Source organism: Clytia hemisphaerica, unplaced genomic scaffold, assembly GCF_902728285.1.
Source record: "Clytia hemisphaerica strain Z4C2 unplaced genomic scaffold, Clytia hemisphaerica genome assembly, whole genome shotgun sequence".
Lineage (NCBI taxonomy): Eukaryota > Metazoa > Cnidaria > Hydrozoa > Leptothecata > Clytiidae > Clytia > Clytia hemisphaerica.
Genome location: NW_027103286.1, coordinates 1526687 through 1542824, shown reverse-complemented (window position 1 = coordinate 1542824; position 16138 = coordinate 1526687). Strand labels below are relative to the sequence as shown.

The following is a 16138-nucleotide window of genomic DNA, read 5'->3' as shown; positions in this document are numbered from 1 at the left end:
GTTCGCGTTAAAAAAACATCTTGTAGACTGCATACCCACGTCACATAGCTTAAAAGTTGAGTACTAAAATTTATACATGAAGCATTTAGAAACACTTTAGATAATGGAATCCTGCTATTTTCTTTATCTAGTCTTCAGCTAGAGATTCTCAAGTGCAACGTGTTAAAGACATCCCTCTTCTCACAGACCCGGCAGGATTTTTTCAGCCAGTGGGGATAAAAATATCGGACCATAACTCAATGGGGATTGATATTCCCATATTTTATATGACTGGGGATGTAAATTCTTTTGTTTTCAAGTCAGAAAATTCACTGTGGATGGAAAAATAGCAACATATTTTGTAGTGGGGATTTGCTTATCAGATTATTTTCAGCGGGGACAAAAATAAGAGCATAATTTTGCACTGAGGACGATATTTCAGCCAATTTTTCTAGTTGGAAGGGGTCCCGGTGGGTTTGTGAGAAGGGGGTGATTTTAAATGTTTAGGGAATGGACCCGGCGAGAAGAATGCCCAAGTTGATGAAAGTTTCACCAAGGAAAGGAGTCCCAGCTGGCACACAACGTTGTTTTAACGTTTATCTAACGTTCACAACGTCCATATAACGTTAGATGAACGTTAAAACAACGTTGTTTGCCAGCTGGGGTTGTTTGTCAGCTTGGGATAAAGTAGCGAATTCTGAAAAGCTGATTTTGTCGTCGCTACAATTCTATGTAGTCGTAAAGGAAATTCCAACTTCCAATTCCTATCCCGGAAAATCTAAGGATTTCAATTTGGGAGGAGAAAATTATTAGAAATCAGCCACAGATACCAGATGTCCTTTGAAAAATTATTTTCACAAAAAAATACTTAAAAAAAGCACACACAACAAATCGCTTAACCAGGGATTACGAAGGGACTAAGCTCCAATATCCTTTAATATCCTCTTAATATCCTAAAATAATCGTCCACAACAATAAAAAATCTACATTTCTAAACTGTATTACTTTTATATTCACGATTTTTGTTTCATGTGATAAAGGAAAATGGCCAGAAGTTTAACAATCTCTAATATGGCAGCCAGACTTAAAGTCAACACAATCCGAAAACAACGCTTTTTTCCCAAGATTTAACAAAGTCATGTTAATCCAATGCTGTCAAAACAAAATTATAGGCTTTAGATATAAAGAACTTAGTTTACGAGGTACAAAAGGGGTATATTGACTTTGATTAAACCAAAGAAAACAATTCAAACGACTTTCTTTCAAATTCAAATTATAACGATTTGAGACTATGAAATTTAGGGACTATATTTAGCCTTGGAGATAAATCCCTTAAGAGAACCAATTTAACATTTTTAGTGTTTGAAAAATGACTAATATAGTGAGACCGAATAATTTCAATCGTCTTAATTAGTTTCCTTTTTAGCTAGCTCCAAGGAGGCTCTCAATTTATCGATTGAGTCTTTAGCGTTGGGCGCACTTTACACTTAGAAAATCACCAAAATAAAAAAAAATCAGTTCCTCGTAGGGTACCTTTTTGGGCGAATTTGGGAAAAAAGTGGAAAAGTTGAGAAAAGTTTGGAATTTCGGTCCCATTCAGGGTCACTTTTTCGCAAAAAACAAGTCCCACGTAGGGTACATTTTTCGAGCCGCAGCGGCATAACCTCGTCGGTCGGCAAGGGTGGTACCCCCCCCCCCCGGGAATCAGTAATTTTAACAACAAGAATCAGGAATGAATGGGGGCAATCCTGGGAAAAGGTGCTCTTTCCATCCATCGGGTAGACTGTTAAACTAAAAAAGCCTTCGGGACACCTTCTGACTGTAGGCGACTAACTTATTTTTAAACTTACTCAAATTCAATTGATACAATCAGCACAAAAGGAAATTGCTCAAATTATAACTTTTGGCAACATCATCGATATGACATACATAATTTTGTGAGAATATCTTTATTTGGTCAAACAAAAAGGTCATCGAAGTTAAAGGATGTAAAGCTTAAAGTGTTGTCATAGCAACATTGATGCTAAGTGAAATTATCTTCATTCTCATTAAACCCTTTCATAAATTTGCGAAAAATCAAGATAACTCTATCCTTGTGATTTTTGCTTTTGCGGGTTTCAAGGTAAAACCTAAATATAGCAAAAGAGGTAGCGCCATGGAAAACAATTGCTACTTTTATGACACTACAATATTACAGAATCACTCAACTGTCATGACACTCAAAACGTAGTGCAGTTTCTAGTTCCTCGTTTTCTTTAGGTTCAAAATTTTCTATTTCTCAGAAAATATCATTAAAAGTTTCCTGGTTTCGTAGATGGAACACAAACGTAGCTTCAATGTTCGTTTGGGCTTTCAAAGACGTTATATAGATGTCAAATGGACGTTGGTATAAAAACGCTTTTATTTATCAATGGGTAAGGGGCTGAATAATAGTTGCGAGTGTCAAAATTTGGGCTTAAACCCTTATTTCTCATTACAATACAAATATTTTTTCAAAATCTAATTTTGTACTGCAAATTTCAAAGAAGAATTTTCCTTGACCTCATTATACGGAAAGTAAGATTGAAGTTTAAGCATTTTTGAGTTGCCAACCAGGATGTGTTGTGGTTAGAAAAATTTGATGAAAATACGAAAATGATGACTCGATGACGTCATTTTGATTTCCTTTTATGATTAAGAGAAAACAAAATGGTACGTGCAAGCAGCGAGAGAAATTTATCAATGGAACTATTGACCATTAAGTTATTTTTCCTAATATAGAAGGCGAGGAAAATGAAAAAAGGAAAGTTATCAAAAAAATTTAGGTTGCTGGCATCCACTAACGGATTCTTATATACTACCTGCGGTTTTATAGAGGTCTGCGATTCAGACTACAAATTTTCGTTTATAATATTTTTTGAAAATGTCACTGCTGCAATGTAGCGACTATGTGATGACAACTGACTAAATCAAGCTAGAAAGTATCCACGAGTTTGGACCAGATGAACAAAACAAAACAAAACAAAAACAACAACATTTTTTTTACCCGTTTTTTTAGATCTGGCTCTTTATTCAATTAAAATTGTGTTTACCGAGGGCACAAATCTGGACACATGGTGAAAAGTAGACAGGAGACCCTGTCTTGTCTTTTTATAATCTGATGTCGCGGTCGCGTGAATAAATTTTAATCAACAGATCTTTCAACACGTTAAATTAACGAAGAAAATGAAGTGAAAACCTAAAAGACATTATAACACATCATATTGTCTGAAAGCAAGTCAAGTCTCGATTGTTCGTTTGGAATGGAAAATTAATTATCCAGTTTTTATCAAACATGGTAGAAGGTGTTTATATGAATTCGTATGTTTTCCATAATTCGCAACTCTGTAAATCGAATGCCTACTTTACTCACATATCATTGCACGAGCAAATTCTAGTTCCCATTCCTTTTCCAGCTATAGAGACTCTACACGTTTTTCTATAAGAACATCCAATTTTTTTGAAGCCTAACTTTTTGACTTTGAAGTCTAAAAATGTTTTTAACATGTAATCTAACTATTTCGTGAATATTTTTGTCTATTTTCCTGAGAAATCGGGTGGTTTAGAGTCCGCAAAGCCTTAAAATGTTCTTAACTTCTTCTTAACAATTTGGCTATCGAAGCTTTATGTTCTTATATACTTTGTTCTTATGGAAAAAAACCCTGTACTTCACATTTTTCGGTTAAATAATTTACTGTCAATGGCTCGTCGAGGCAAGGGAATGTGTTAACATTGTTATGGAAAGTTTATGATGTACTAATACCATAATATCAATTTGAATGTTATAATCAATTTGAATGTTATAAGGTGATAATACCCTAATATCTTCTGAAATTATGAAATAGTGGTTTAAAAAGTTCAATCATGACTGTATTATAGAATGAAGATTGTGGGCTTATAAAAAGTTTAATGATTTAAAGAAAAACCGTTTTTGCAGATAATTATGAATTATTTTTAAAATAGTTTTTGGCTTGCTCCCAAGGATTTATAATGACTGTTTTAAAGAGGCATTTAAACTTGATGATTACTCTTTCCAATTTTCTCAAAATAGATTTGAAATGTTTTCACATCCATATTAAAATTATGGAGCAATAAAATTTTTGAAATTAGCATCGAGATAAAAATACCAATATAGTTCATTTTAATGAAAATAGCATGCTTGGATCTGCCTTTAATAGCGGTCCACGTCACTTAAAAGTGGTTTCTTTTATTCAAGAAATGGTAATTCTTATCCGACTACGTTTAGTCTACACCAGGACCATACAGAAGTAAAGCATCGAATTAGCCGTAAAACGTTCTGTTAGATCATCAATAATGTCGGCACGGAGCCACGACAGAAGTCTCACCGACGAATAAAACATATAATGAAATATTCAAGACAATTGAAATATATTGCTTCTGGTAAAAGAGTGCAAGCGGCGACGCAATGCGGTACGCCACTGCCACACACAGCATGAAAACACAACGCTTAACACAGGCGTGTTAATTCTGATTTCATCACAAACCGACATCACAAATCAATAAAGAAGAAAATCATACCGCATCTAACCTTCACTATTTATAACTTCCTTAAAAGCTTATATAGAATTAAAGAACATGTTACAGGCTAGACTATGCTGCAGTCTAAGACAAATCACTATCTAAGAAATAAGCCCAAAGCCGAAGAAAATTCGCAAACGGTTTTTTTGCCGAAAAGAGTTTACAGTCAGTAGAGTTTGTCAGCTCTTCGAAACTTTCCCGCCGATTTTTTCCGTATACCACCATATTTTCCCGCCTTTATTATCACTGTAACGGACGATAACATCGTCCAGGTACAGGCTAATCTTCGTCTTGAAAGACCGATGAATTTACCGATTCGTCCAAGCTTTATTGATCCTGTATCATACCATTCTTAATAACCCTCACTGCCAATAACTTGCCGAAAAGCTTAAAGTACATTATAAAGAGCTTGGTACAGGCCAAGACTTATATAATTTAAGCAAGGGTAACATAACTATAACATGCATTGCATAACCAGGAAGCTTGTTTTAGACATTTGTTAGACAAGGGGATATAACACATTAAAAAACATGATAAAACGGTGTCTATGTACGGATAATCTTAATTGTTTAAGTTTCTGCTATCAAGAACTGGGAAATCTTCGTTCGTTCTTTCTAACAAGCCAATCAGGAAGAAAAAACACTTTTTTATTCTGCTACTGGCAGTTTCATGCCACTTTGGTGACAATCGTCAGGCAACTTTCTAACTAGCAAGTATTGTTAAACATCTGTCTCCACACAGGATCTTATTTGATACAAGGTCGTAAACTTCCTCCAAAAACCCCAACTGAAGGATGAAATATTCAGTGCAGTTTCATGGTTGGATTTTAGGATCCATTTCAAGGGTTTCAAGGATCAATTTTCATCAATTTTCAAGGGTTTCAAGGGGCCGTTTGGTAAAACTTTCAAGGGTTCCATAGGTTTGAAAGTCATGAAAACAGGCTCCTTGTTAGACACATGCTCAAAAACTTCCTACTAAAACCCACAATTGAAGTTTGAAATATTCAGTGCAGTCCCAGCCAGCACACAACGTCAAAACAACGTCCATGTGACATTCATAACGTCCAAATAACGTTATTTGGACGTTAAAACAACGTTGAAATATTCAGTGCAGTTGTTGTTAGTCGTCAACTCTCCAAATATCTGATATAACCAGCATCGGAAGGCGAGAGGGGTATTAAGACAATTAGAAGTGCCTTTTGGAATAATTTAAAAAGGGCTGTTCCAAAGGTGTCCGCCATACCGTAAGTTGGTCTAATCTCGACATCCGTCTTCTAATTTCGACACCCTTCTTTAGAGATAGGAATAATATGAAAGTTGAAATCAATGATTGAAAAAAGATTTATCCTCCCTTATCACTAAGCAAAGAAAAATAATTTCGACCTTTTTTTTATTTTTCAGCTCTAGAAAAGGATGTCGAATTTAGACGAGGGATGTAGACATTAGACCAAGTTACGGTATGTAGGCCTACGACTTTAGAGTTTTTTGCACCGATTGTTCATATTTAGAAATATCTTGAAATGAAATGAAATAAAGTCAGAGTAAGCAAACCATTATAATTCACTTTGATATTTAATAGCAAGGAAGTTAAAGAATTTATAAATATGGTTACGGAAATGATTTCTTTTTAGAATTCTTTATTTTGCTTGTAACGTCAAGCATCGGTAAGATGGGACAAGGTAGGAGTTGCAATATATTTTACTGCATTACAAACATACGACTCTGAATACAATATATTGAATATTCTGGAAGGAGGAGTAATTAGGGTCAAGGCTTTTGAAAATGCCGAAATACTGAAATGTTTTGAAAAGACAATTAAGATAATGGTGGAAAATCGAAGTGTAGCATGCGAATAACTTCTGTGGGCAAAGTTTTGGAAAGATAGACAATTTTTAAAAAATGCACTGCGTCAACCTCAATTTTATTAGCGAATCTCAGTTAAAAAACATGGTCAAATTATTTTGTTTAAAATAGGTTATTGAATTTTCGGTCCTGACTAGAGGTCGTTGGAATGTTAACGTTTCGCTCCTTCATGATAACTAGATTCACGCTTTTTAAAGAACTTTGATGAGAAAACTATCAAATTAATGAAAGAAAGAAACGGAAATTTTTCTCGTAAGTTCAATAGTGTAATGTAGTTGACAAATGCTGGAAAAAAGGAGATTGGCTGTTATGGATTGTTAAGTGGGTTTTGAGTCTTCATCGGCAGATCTGTATTGCTTTTTTCATGTGTTGGAGAGCGCCGATTTCCATATAGGGAGCATAGTGAATCCTTCTCCTTCGTCGTTTAGCATTTGATTTTAGCCAATACTATTTAGCACAGGATATAACACAAAGGTGTTGTTGACGAGAATATTGTCATCAATCGAAAAATAATGACATGATAATTTTGACAAAATGTTTTCGGAAGAGTTTTTTATTCAATCCTAAAAATATGTTACTAATGAATTTGATTAGCAACTATTACATATATATACATATATACACATATATATATAGTCTAGAAGTATAAAACCTTCAACTACTCAAAATGGAAACAATAAAGACAAAAACCCACAAAACAAAAAGACAATAAAAATACAACAAAAATCTAGAATGAACATTCACAGAAAATCAATCAGATTGGAGTAGAAAAGGAAAATATGATGACATAGAAACCCGTCAATGTAAAACTAGTGATCTAAAATGACTTTAAGGAAGAAAGTAACTCAATATGAGTTAAGATGGAAAGAAGTAACTCAATATGAGTCAAAAAATATTTCAAAAAAACACATTATCTGTTCCTCAGTATATATATATATGTGTCCCAGTTTCATACTCCGTGCTTTTTCTATTAGTGTTTTAGACTAATTTGTACTAAATAAATTCTTAGTGTTGGCTCGAAAAAAGTCATTCCATTAAGTTTTACACTTCCAGTGTAGTAAAATAAATGTATTACCGACCTTGTATAAGAACAACTAGACTAAAAGATGTCAAAACATGATAGCAAATTAAGAACAACTCTAAGATGACTCGTGAAAAAGGATTTAAAGCAATGATCTTAGATGTGATAAAAGCATTCCTTAAAAGTCCGATACACATCATTAGCCTTGGACCTTTTGAAACCAAAAATCATGAATTTTAAAGGGCATCCAGCTCGAGAAATATTGGCGTATTTTTTAAAAAGTAAAGTTTTGAAACACACAAGCGTCAATAATCTTGATATAGCCCATAAAGGTTATAGAAATTATGATATTTCCTGGATATAGAGTGATAAATGAAATATTCTAATGGAAGCAAATGACACAATATTTACATTTAAACAGAATTTCCTGTGAAAGACAATCCGGCGTTGGATATAAATAAAATGTGTAATGATTTCTCGCTCGCGATATGGCATACTTTCCAGTTTTAATGGTAATTTATTCATGTGGAAATATTTGAGTGGGTTGAAAAAAATTCTAATTAAACTCAAAGGCCAACGTTTATTATTTTTTGATTTCATGCCACCTTGATGAGTTGGAAATAAATAAACCATTACTTTCTCAGTTAGCTTCTACAATAAGAAAGTGTCAGCAAAAGGAGGGAAAGTGGTTGCAGGATATTTTAACTAAAAACCTGTTTTGAGGTCGATAAAAGCTAAAATTTATAAAATTATATTTCCGTCAAAATTTCTTCCTTTAGGCTAGATGGATGTTGTTCATATTCACAATTTTATGATGAGAACATGGGTGGGATGGGTGGGAACATTGTAGCCTAGTTAACTAAGCCGGTATTCACAAGGCTAGGCTAATGGCACGATAGCGTTTTCGACGCTTTAAATAGTTTTTATATTTACGGATTTTAAGTTTGCCTTGGAATACTGTTATTCAGTCACAACTTAACCATCAGATTTATCCAAGTGACTGAATCAAACTAGCTTAGATTTCTAGGCTAGGAACATTGCGGGGAGGCTTAAAAAGTTTAAGAGAAGTAAAAAGAATACAAAATACATTTTCTTACCTTTCCGCTGTGAATTTTCAAGTTTTCCAAAATAATCAAAAACAAAATAGAATAAATCTCTCCTGTTCGTCTTGTCAGTATTCAATAATATTTTCTCGGTTTAAAAATCTTCTTCTTTTTTTCAATAAATATAATAATTTAATTTTTTCTTTATTCTATATTTACATCTGAAAGAAAGAAGAACAAAAGAAGTTATTAAAGGGGTTGGGAATTAATTACTACAATGAAAAGAGGCGTGAAAAAGTGGAACAAAAGAACACGTGATTAGGGTGATTATCACACGTGTTCTGTGTAAATGTGTAAATAAAATCTCCATTTTGAAACAAATGAACAAAGATCATTAATCTCCAACGGGAAAAAAACTTAAGAGTATGCTAAGAACATTTATTAGGCTTGGCAGACTCCAAAGTATGCTATTTCCAGCAAAAATTAAGAACAATTTTTAAGCTTAAAATTCGTTTTAAAATAAGTTTAAGGAATATCCAGTCACTGGCAAGTTGTTTGAACGTTATGTACCTGCTTGGGTGTTTTCTAAATTCACAGTTCAATGAACAGAGGTGAAAAGTTCTTCAAAATTTCATTTCAATGTCGTTGGAAAGAAAATTGGAGTGGAATAAGAACACAATTTTTTTGCATGGTTACAAAATCTAGGGAAAAGGGCATTTCCTTGAATAACAAATTCACCAGGTCAACCATATTTGTGACGTCATGAGCTCGTTAAAAATGTAATGAGCGTATCAGAAATGCAAGAATGTCGATAATCTTATAGGAGAAGGAACTAGCTTCTAATTGCAGGTATTTTCAAATTGCAGGTATTTTCAAATCGAGTTTCGTTTTCACTTATCGCTGAACAAGGATTTAAATGGATACATGAGAAAGATATATGAGAGATAAGAAACAGTGAAAAGTAAAAGAATACACGTTTTTTATAAGAACAAACTATATAAGAACATAAGGCTTCGATGACCAAAAAATAAAGAACAAGTTATTTTAGGGCTTTGTGGCGACTCTAAAACAACCGATTTCCTAGAAAAATGAACAAAAATACACAAAAAATGGTGAAAATAAGAACTTGTAAGAACATTTTGACGCTCAAAAAGTCAAGAACACCTGGAGGCTTTAAAAAATCTGCATGTTCTTATAAAAAATGTGTACAAATGAGTTACATGGTAATCAATTCTCTTTCTTATGGTTGAATCCTTATCATTTCAAATCTTTTTGTAATTTGAGCTTTGAAGAAGATTCTCCAAAATTCTGGTATTTCCCTAAAATTGAATGTTTGGCGAGAGTGATTCGACATTGGATGTCTAACTGTCGATTTATCTGACTGTACTTTAGCGGTGGAAACTTTTGCTGAAGAAACTTCTGCGAGGCGAAAAAATCGTGAAACTTTGGGAATTTACTTTCGCGAAACTAAATATTCGCGATTTGGCCGAAAAATCGCGAACTCGCGAAAGTTTCGTCCTTTAAAAAGTATGTGTGGTTTTGTAACATTACCTAATCAATTAGGGCTCATAGAAACCAAATACAAGTCAAGGATAAGTGGAGATAAGACCTTTGTTTGCGATAGACTCTTGAACATGAAAGGACACCGAGAATAAAGGAGAACTCTGAATTTGATATAATGATCTACATCATGAAAAACTATTATGATACTTCATATTTGGATAACGTAGGTATTAAGTCGATACGTGCTTGATTGAGTCAGATTATATACATTTTATAACGCTTATGACCATATGAAGGCTTAGATCTGTAGATTTCCTAAGCATAACATAACATATACGCCAACCTGAAATATTTTTCAATTCATCAATTCTTTTCTGTTCAAAAAGGTTTGGAAGTGGTCAAGTAAAAAAAGACATTACACGGCTAGCTCTCAAAATCTGAACGCTGTTTGCATTAAATGTTTACAAAATTTTACAAAAAAATGGCTCGGGGTGGATTATATGTCTGGATTCTTTGAAAACTTAAGCATACACAAGCCTGACCAAGGGGTAGACTCTTGCTTATAAAAACAGCGAACTTTGAGCAAGCACATGAAAAACATAACCTTCATTTATGAGTGCAGATTTCTCACTTAATCCTACGACTTTTTATTTTACAAGGGCTTAAGTTGCAATTCATTGAGCTCTTAACCTTTGAAGTACTTGAGATCAAGAAGTGATATCCGTATTGATTAAGTCTGGTCTTTGGAGTTTGATTGACTTTGAAAAATTATTTTTGATAAAAATCGATGACCAAAAAAAGCGACGATGAAGATTTCAAACGGTTTTCTACAACTATTTAAGATCAAAACACAAACATCCATCAAACTGGGAAGAAATTCCGCTTACCCAAATATCGATCAGCCAAAGAAAAAAAAATAGGGAAATGCTCAGAGAGGACAGTTTAGGACGAAAAATATACACTTTTACGAAATGTGAAATATTTGGTACCAGTGGTGATTTCACAGGAAAAAGGTTCTCTCCGAAAAAAGTACTCCAAAGAACATGTTTCTCGGAAATAAGTACTCCCCAGTACACATTTCCCAGGAAATATAAGTATTCCCGGGAGTACATTTTTCCTAAGAAATTCGTACCCCCTAAAGGGAAAAAAGTACTCTCCTTTTAGATAAAATTACGCTCTCCTTGTAGGCACTATGCTTATTAAAATTCAGTTTTTCTTGAAGTTGGTATCGAGTTAGTATTTTAACAGTATGTGAAACATCTGCTAGTACTGGTCGTTTTACAAAAATCGACACACATACCAGAAAGCAAAACAAATCAAACTCAATAGAAATTTTCATAAAAAGAACAACACCAAAAAGCAAAAATTTCCTTGATCGATAGAAAGACACAAGAATCCACAGAAACCTGATTAAAAGTCTATTTTTTTTGCTCAAGCACATACAATTTTGAAAATGAGGTTAAATTAACATAGCATTTTAAGTATTAGATGAGTAAACATCATTATTTTTGCGGTCTGCTAATAAGATAATCATCTCACACCAAATACAGTTAAATCAGCATTTCTTTTGTAAGAACAGAATTGTAGAATCTGCAGAATCTGAGCTCCTCATGAAAACATAACCCTAAGATGAGGAGCTCCAAATGGATTCCCAATACAAGAGAATCTGAGCTGAGGACACCATTGCTGTTACAAAATCTGAATTTCTTTTGTTAGAACAGAATGCAGTCTGCAAAATCTGAGCTCTTATGAAAAGTTTGGGAGCTCCGAATGGATTTATAATATTTAAACACCGAGAGAAACTGAACTGATCCATTTTCGCTACTCTAACCAGGGAGAGAACCAGTTATAGTAAAACTTAGGGATCGTAAATTAATATTCATATTGGAAGTTTATCATGGCTTGGATCACAAGATTTCATTTCGAGAGATTTTTCTCTCATCGTCGGACAAGGTGCTGGAGAAAAAATTTGCTATATCTTGTTTTTAGTAACACAAGCTCTTTTTCCGGGGAGACGCTATCTCAATTCCCAGGTTCGGATCTTTCCAAAATTAAATGAAGCAATCTTATTGGTAGAAAGCTCAAAATACGGTAGCCAGTAGAAATTCTAGATTTTGATTTCAAAAAACAACCGTGACCTCGATCATCAGAGCTTTATACCATAATCTCACTTGTATAACAATATTCTTCCTAGGTTGTATTTCTTTTGTAAGAACAACAAAGATATTACTGTAAGATCTTATGAAAAAAATGTTTCAAACCTGATTGATTAGCGGTCTATGTGTGAAAGAAAGCAATCCAATTTGTTAATGATGCACACTTATTTCCCGATTGACAACAATTTCGGTTTTTTTCGTTCCACATCTCAGAGAGTTTTCTGAAGTCTTGCACGTCTTTTTATAAGAACAAACTATATATGAAAAAATATAAGGCTTCGATGGCCAAAATGTTAGAACAAGTTAAGAACATTTTTAGGCTTAAAACTCAAAAAGTTAAAAACATCCGAAAGCTTCAAAAATTTTGGATGTTCTTATAAAAAAACAACGTGTAGTGAGATAAACTTTGTGGTACAAAAACGCATGCCAACATTCCGAGAAATATCCATACTAAAATTTGTTGGTTATAAAGTTAGAAAGGGCTAGAATTTCTTCTTCCTGGAAAAAGATTCCTTGTAATAACCTTCGAATATTCTTTATTGAGAAATACTCTAACAAATTACCTAGATCGTGCCGACATTGCCTGCTTTTCCTAGTATGCCCCTTCAGTTTTCAAAATTCAACGGTGGAACAATCAGTTTGGTAAATTTTACTTCAAAGGGATTATCAGATGATTTTTGGTATTTGGCTTAGAGATACCTTTCATGGCCCAAGGAGACACCTCTAAATCTTCTGACCCAATTTTTTTCCAAAGCTGAGATATTTGACTTCGAAATCTCTAAAAATGAGTCTTTACGTTGAAGTTCTATTATTCCAATTCTAATATCTCAGCTTTGGAAAATAATTGGGTCAAGAACTTTTGAGGTGTTTCTTAGGACCACGAAAGGTATCTCTAAAGCCAAATATCGAAAATCATCTGATAATTACTTTAAAGGTTCAGCTTAATTCAAGCCAGAGAGCCACCAAGTTTAAAGAGCGATGGCCAAGTGATCAAAAGCGTCATTGTCTCAAACCAGGAATTCCCAGTTCGAATCCCCGCTCCTTCTAATGTTCCGTTCAGCTCAAAGAGAGCCGAGCCGGCTGGCAGCGGATCCCGTGAAAAAAATCGAAAGACTGCCTAAAAGTCCTAGGTTACTGGCCTACCCACGTAAAATATCTACTCTATCTATCTACCAGCGATCACGAAATCCTAAAAACAAAATATCACCGCATTCCAGCACGTTTCAAACATCCTTCAAAAATAACTTTCTAATCAACTTGACAAAAAAAAGTACAATAATTTCAACAACAAAAAATTTCATAAACAAAAATAAAAACAAAGGTCCCTTCTCGAAGAGTTAAGGTGAAATGACACTATTACAAAACCTTGTCAAAAGTCACACCTCAATGAAAAGAAACACATATCCAACTTTGGCCCCAAGCAGGATTCGAAAAAATTAAATCACTTGACTCAATACAAACAAATAGCTTTTCTGGGCCAAACAACCAACTCTTGTTCAAATATCACAAGAACTATATAAACTTAAAATCCAAAGTCGTCATTAAAAGTCTGTAAAATTGACCACTTTTTTTATTTTAGCCTGCTGTATGATAAGATAATAGCCCATTGAGTTTAAAGCCCGAAGTGCTTGAGAAGAATCTCTAACCTTTCCCAGGTAAGAAAAAAGTGAAGCCACTTATTTTCCATCCAGAACGCGCCTAAAACGCGCCGTAATCAGGACGACGGATTGCATCTAGCGGTTCCTTTGTTTTTGAGGACTGCATTTTTGAAATCTAGCGATAGATTTTAGTTTCAATTCGGCATTTGTGTAAAAACCACGCGCAGACGTTCTGGATGGGAAATAAGTGGTTTCAATTCCCATCCAGGAGTCTCGAGTCTAGCCCTTAAGGCTTGGAAGTCAATGTAATAGCACAGTCAAAAAGAAGACATTGACGTTATACAATCACTGCATGTTAAGAAAATCACGAGGTCATTGAATCAGGTTACAGATGAGGGTGGGAACAACCCAGCTTCAGATTTTAGAAATGGCAACGAATAAGCTGATTGGAAGCCAATAAGTCAATAAAATAAGCAAGGTTAATAAGAAAAAACAAGGAAACAGATGAGCCTAAAAAAAATGAGTAGTTCTTATGAAAATAATCAAACATGACAGAATCATCAAGCCTCTAAAACTAAAGTTGCAAATGATCAAATAATCAACCTTAACAACTCGATAATCAAGTTAATAAAATCATCCTAACAAGAAATTCAAAGCAGATACGAAATTTCACGTTATTGTCACGAAATTTGAAACATTTGATTGAATACGTTCTCTCAAAAGTTTCCTCAAGCGTTGACCCCTTCATTCATTATTTTTCAAATCATAACATTGTGACCTTGAAATCAAGCATCCACCAAGTGGCAAGAAGCTTAGTGCGGAAATGGGAATCTTACACAAAACGACGGGACTGGATTTTTCGTTTCAAATCCCTCTCCTCATGAAAGTGGCTGCCGAAATTCCACGAAAACAATCTAATACTTGTTTAAAGCATATCACTACAATAACCTTATATACTGTAAGTTGGTCTAATGTCGACACCCCCATCTAATTCTGACATCCTTCTTTAATAATAAAAAGTCGGAATCGCTAATCGCCAATAAACGGTCTAACGCTATCCCTAAGAAAGGTGTCGGAATCACATGAGGATATCGACATTAGACCAACTTAAAGTAAGAGTTAGATGAGTGAATAAGAAGACCAGACATATAGCTCACCTTAATCATGTTCTAATTTGACCTTTAAATGAATATCTTTCTTCTATTTTTTTCTGAAACAGCGAAGCTATATACAATAACAGACCTCCAGCTGTCTAACATATTCATTAAAAACTGACTAACTTTAGGTTAGGCTTATTTTAATCTTTTGAAGAATTCTAAACGACTGTTAAGAGATGATGACGTATACAGGGAGTGCGATCAGTGAGAGATCAGACCTTATGAAAATAACATGAAATACTGAAGTGACTCACGCCGATGACTTTCTCAGACAAAAATCTAAATTTAAATTGCTTATGTCAGTCTTAGACTTTGAGCAGAAATCCTTAAAATCCTTAAAAGGGTCTGATATGATCTTTGTTATATTTTATTCATTCGACATAGTATTTTAACACTGCCGTGTCAAAACTGCTGAAGGACCCACTCCACTGGAAAATTTGACCAAAAATCATCCCCGTTGGGGGACAATGCTCTTTATGTTTTACCAACTGAAATATTCAATAACAATATGACCCAAATAATACCAGCAAAGAGACAAAATTTTTCTCCAAAACTCTCTCTTCCCCAACTATATCACTCATAGGCAGTGCAATAAAAAATATCAAAATATCAAGCTATCGTGTATATTTTCTAAGTTAACAGACCATAAACGACCAAAAACTGTATAAAATTCACACGATATAAAAAATAACTGTTTTGGCACTAGATTTGTCTCGTGAAAGATCCTCCCCTATTTGAGGAAAATCTCCCGTTGAAACTTAATCTTTTATGAAATATCTTCGATAAAAGCTGATAATCGGCCAAAACTATTTCATACATTTTAACATTCCAGGTAGAAGCGAGAGAGAGGGTCAGATAACCCAATTTTTTCCTGATTTCAGACAATATGAAAAGGAATTTTCAACGCCTGTAAAGAAAATCTTATTTGGTCTAAGATTTCAGGCAAAATATCTCTACAGTCAACTCTCTCTAATTCGAACCTTTATTATTCAAATCTCTCTGTAATCCAGATTAAAAAATTGGTCCCCTCAGTTAGGGAGTGGTATAAATTACTCTCTATAATTCAAATCTTTCTCTAATTCGAAGAAAGTTTTTGGTCCCTTACAGATCGAATTAGAGAGATTAAACTGTAAATACATAAAACTCAATGAATATCATTGAACATATCTTAAATCTACGAAGTCTGATTTCGTAGTAAAATGTAACAACAATATTATAACGCATCACAGACGAAGGTTGGATACTTCTTTAGTAAAACACAT

At 34.0% G+C, this 16138-nt stretch overlaps 1 protein-coding gene across 1 annotated transcript in view; it reads right to left on the bottom strand.

The window, feature by feature from the left end:
- The window catches only part of LOC136806375 (interaptin-like), a 28654-nt gene extending 19971 nt beyond the window's left edge, over positions 1-8683 (bottom strand). The window contains exon 1 of the mRNA XM_067062940.1: positions 8517-8683. The gene's annotated coding sequence lies outside the window, so the exon portion shown is untranslated. The remainder of the gene's footprint in view (positions 1-8516) is intronic.
- Positions 8684-16138: the final 7455 nt, after the last annotated feature.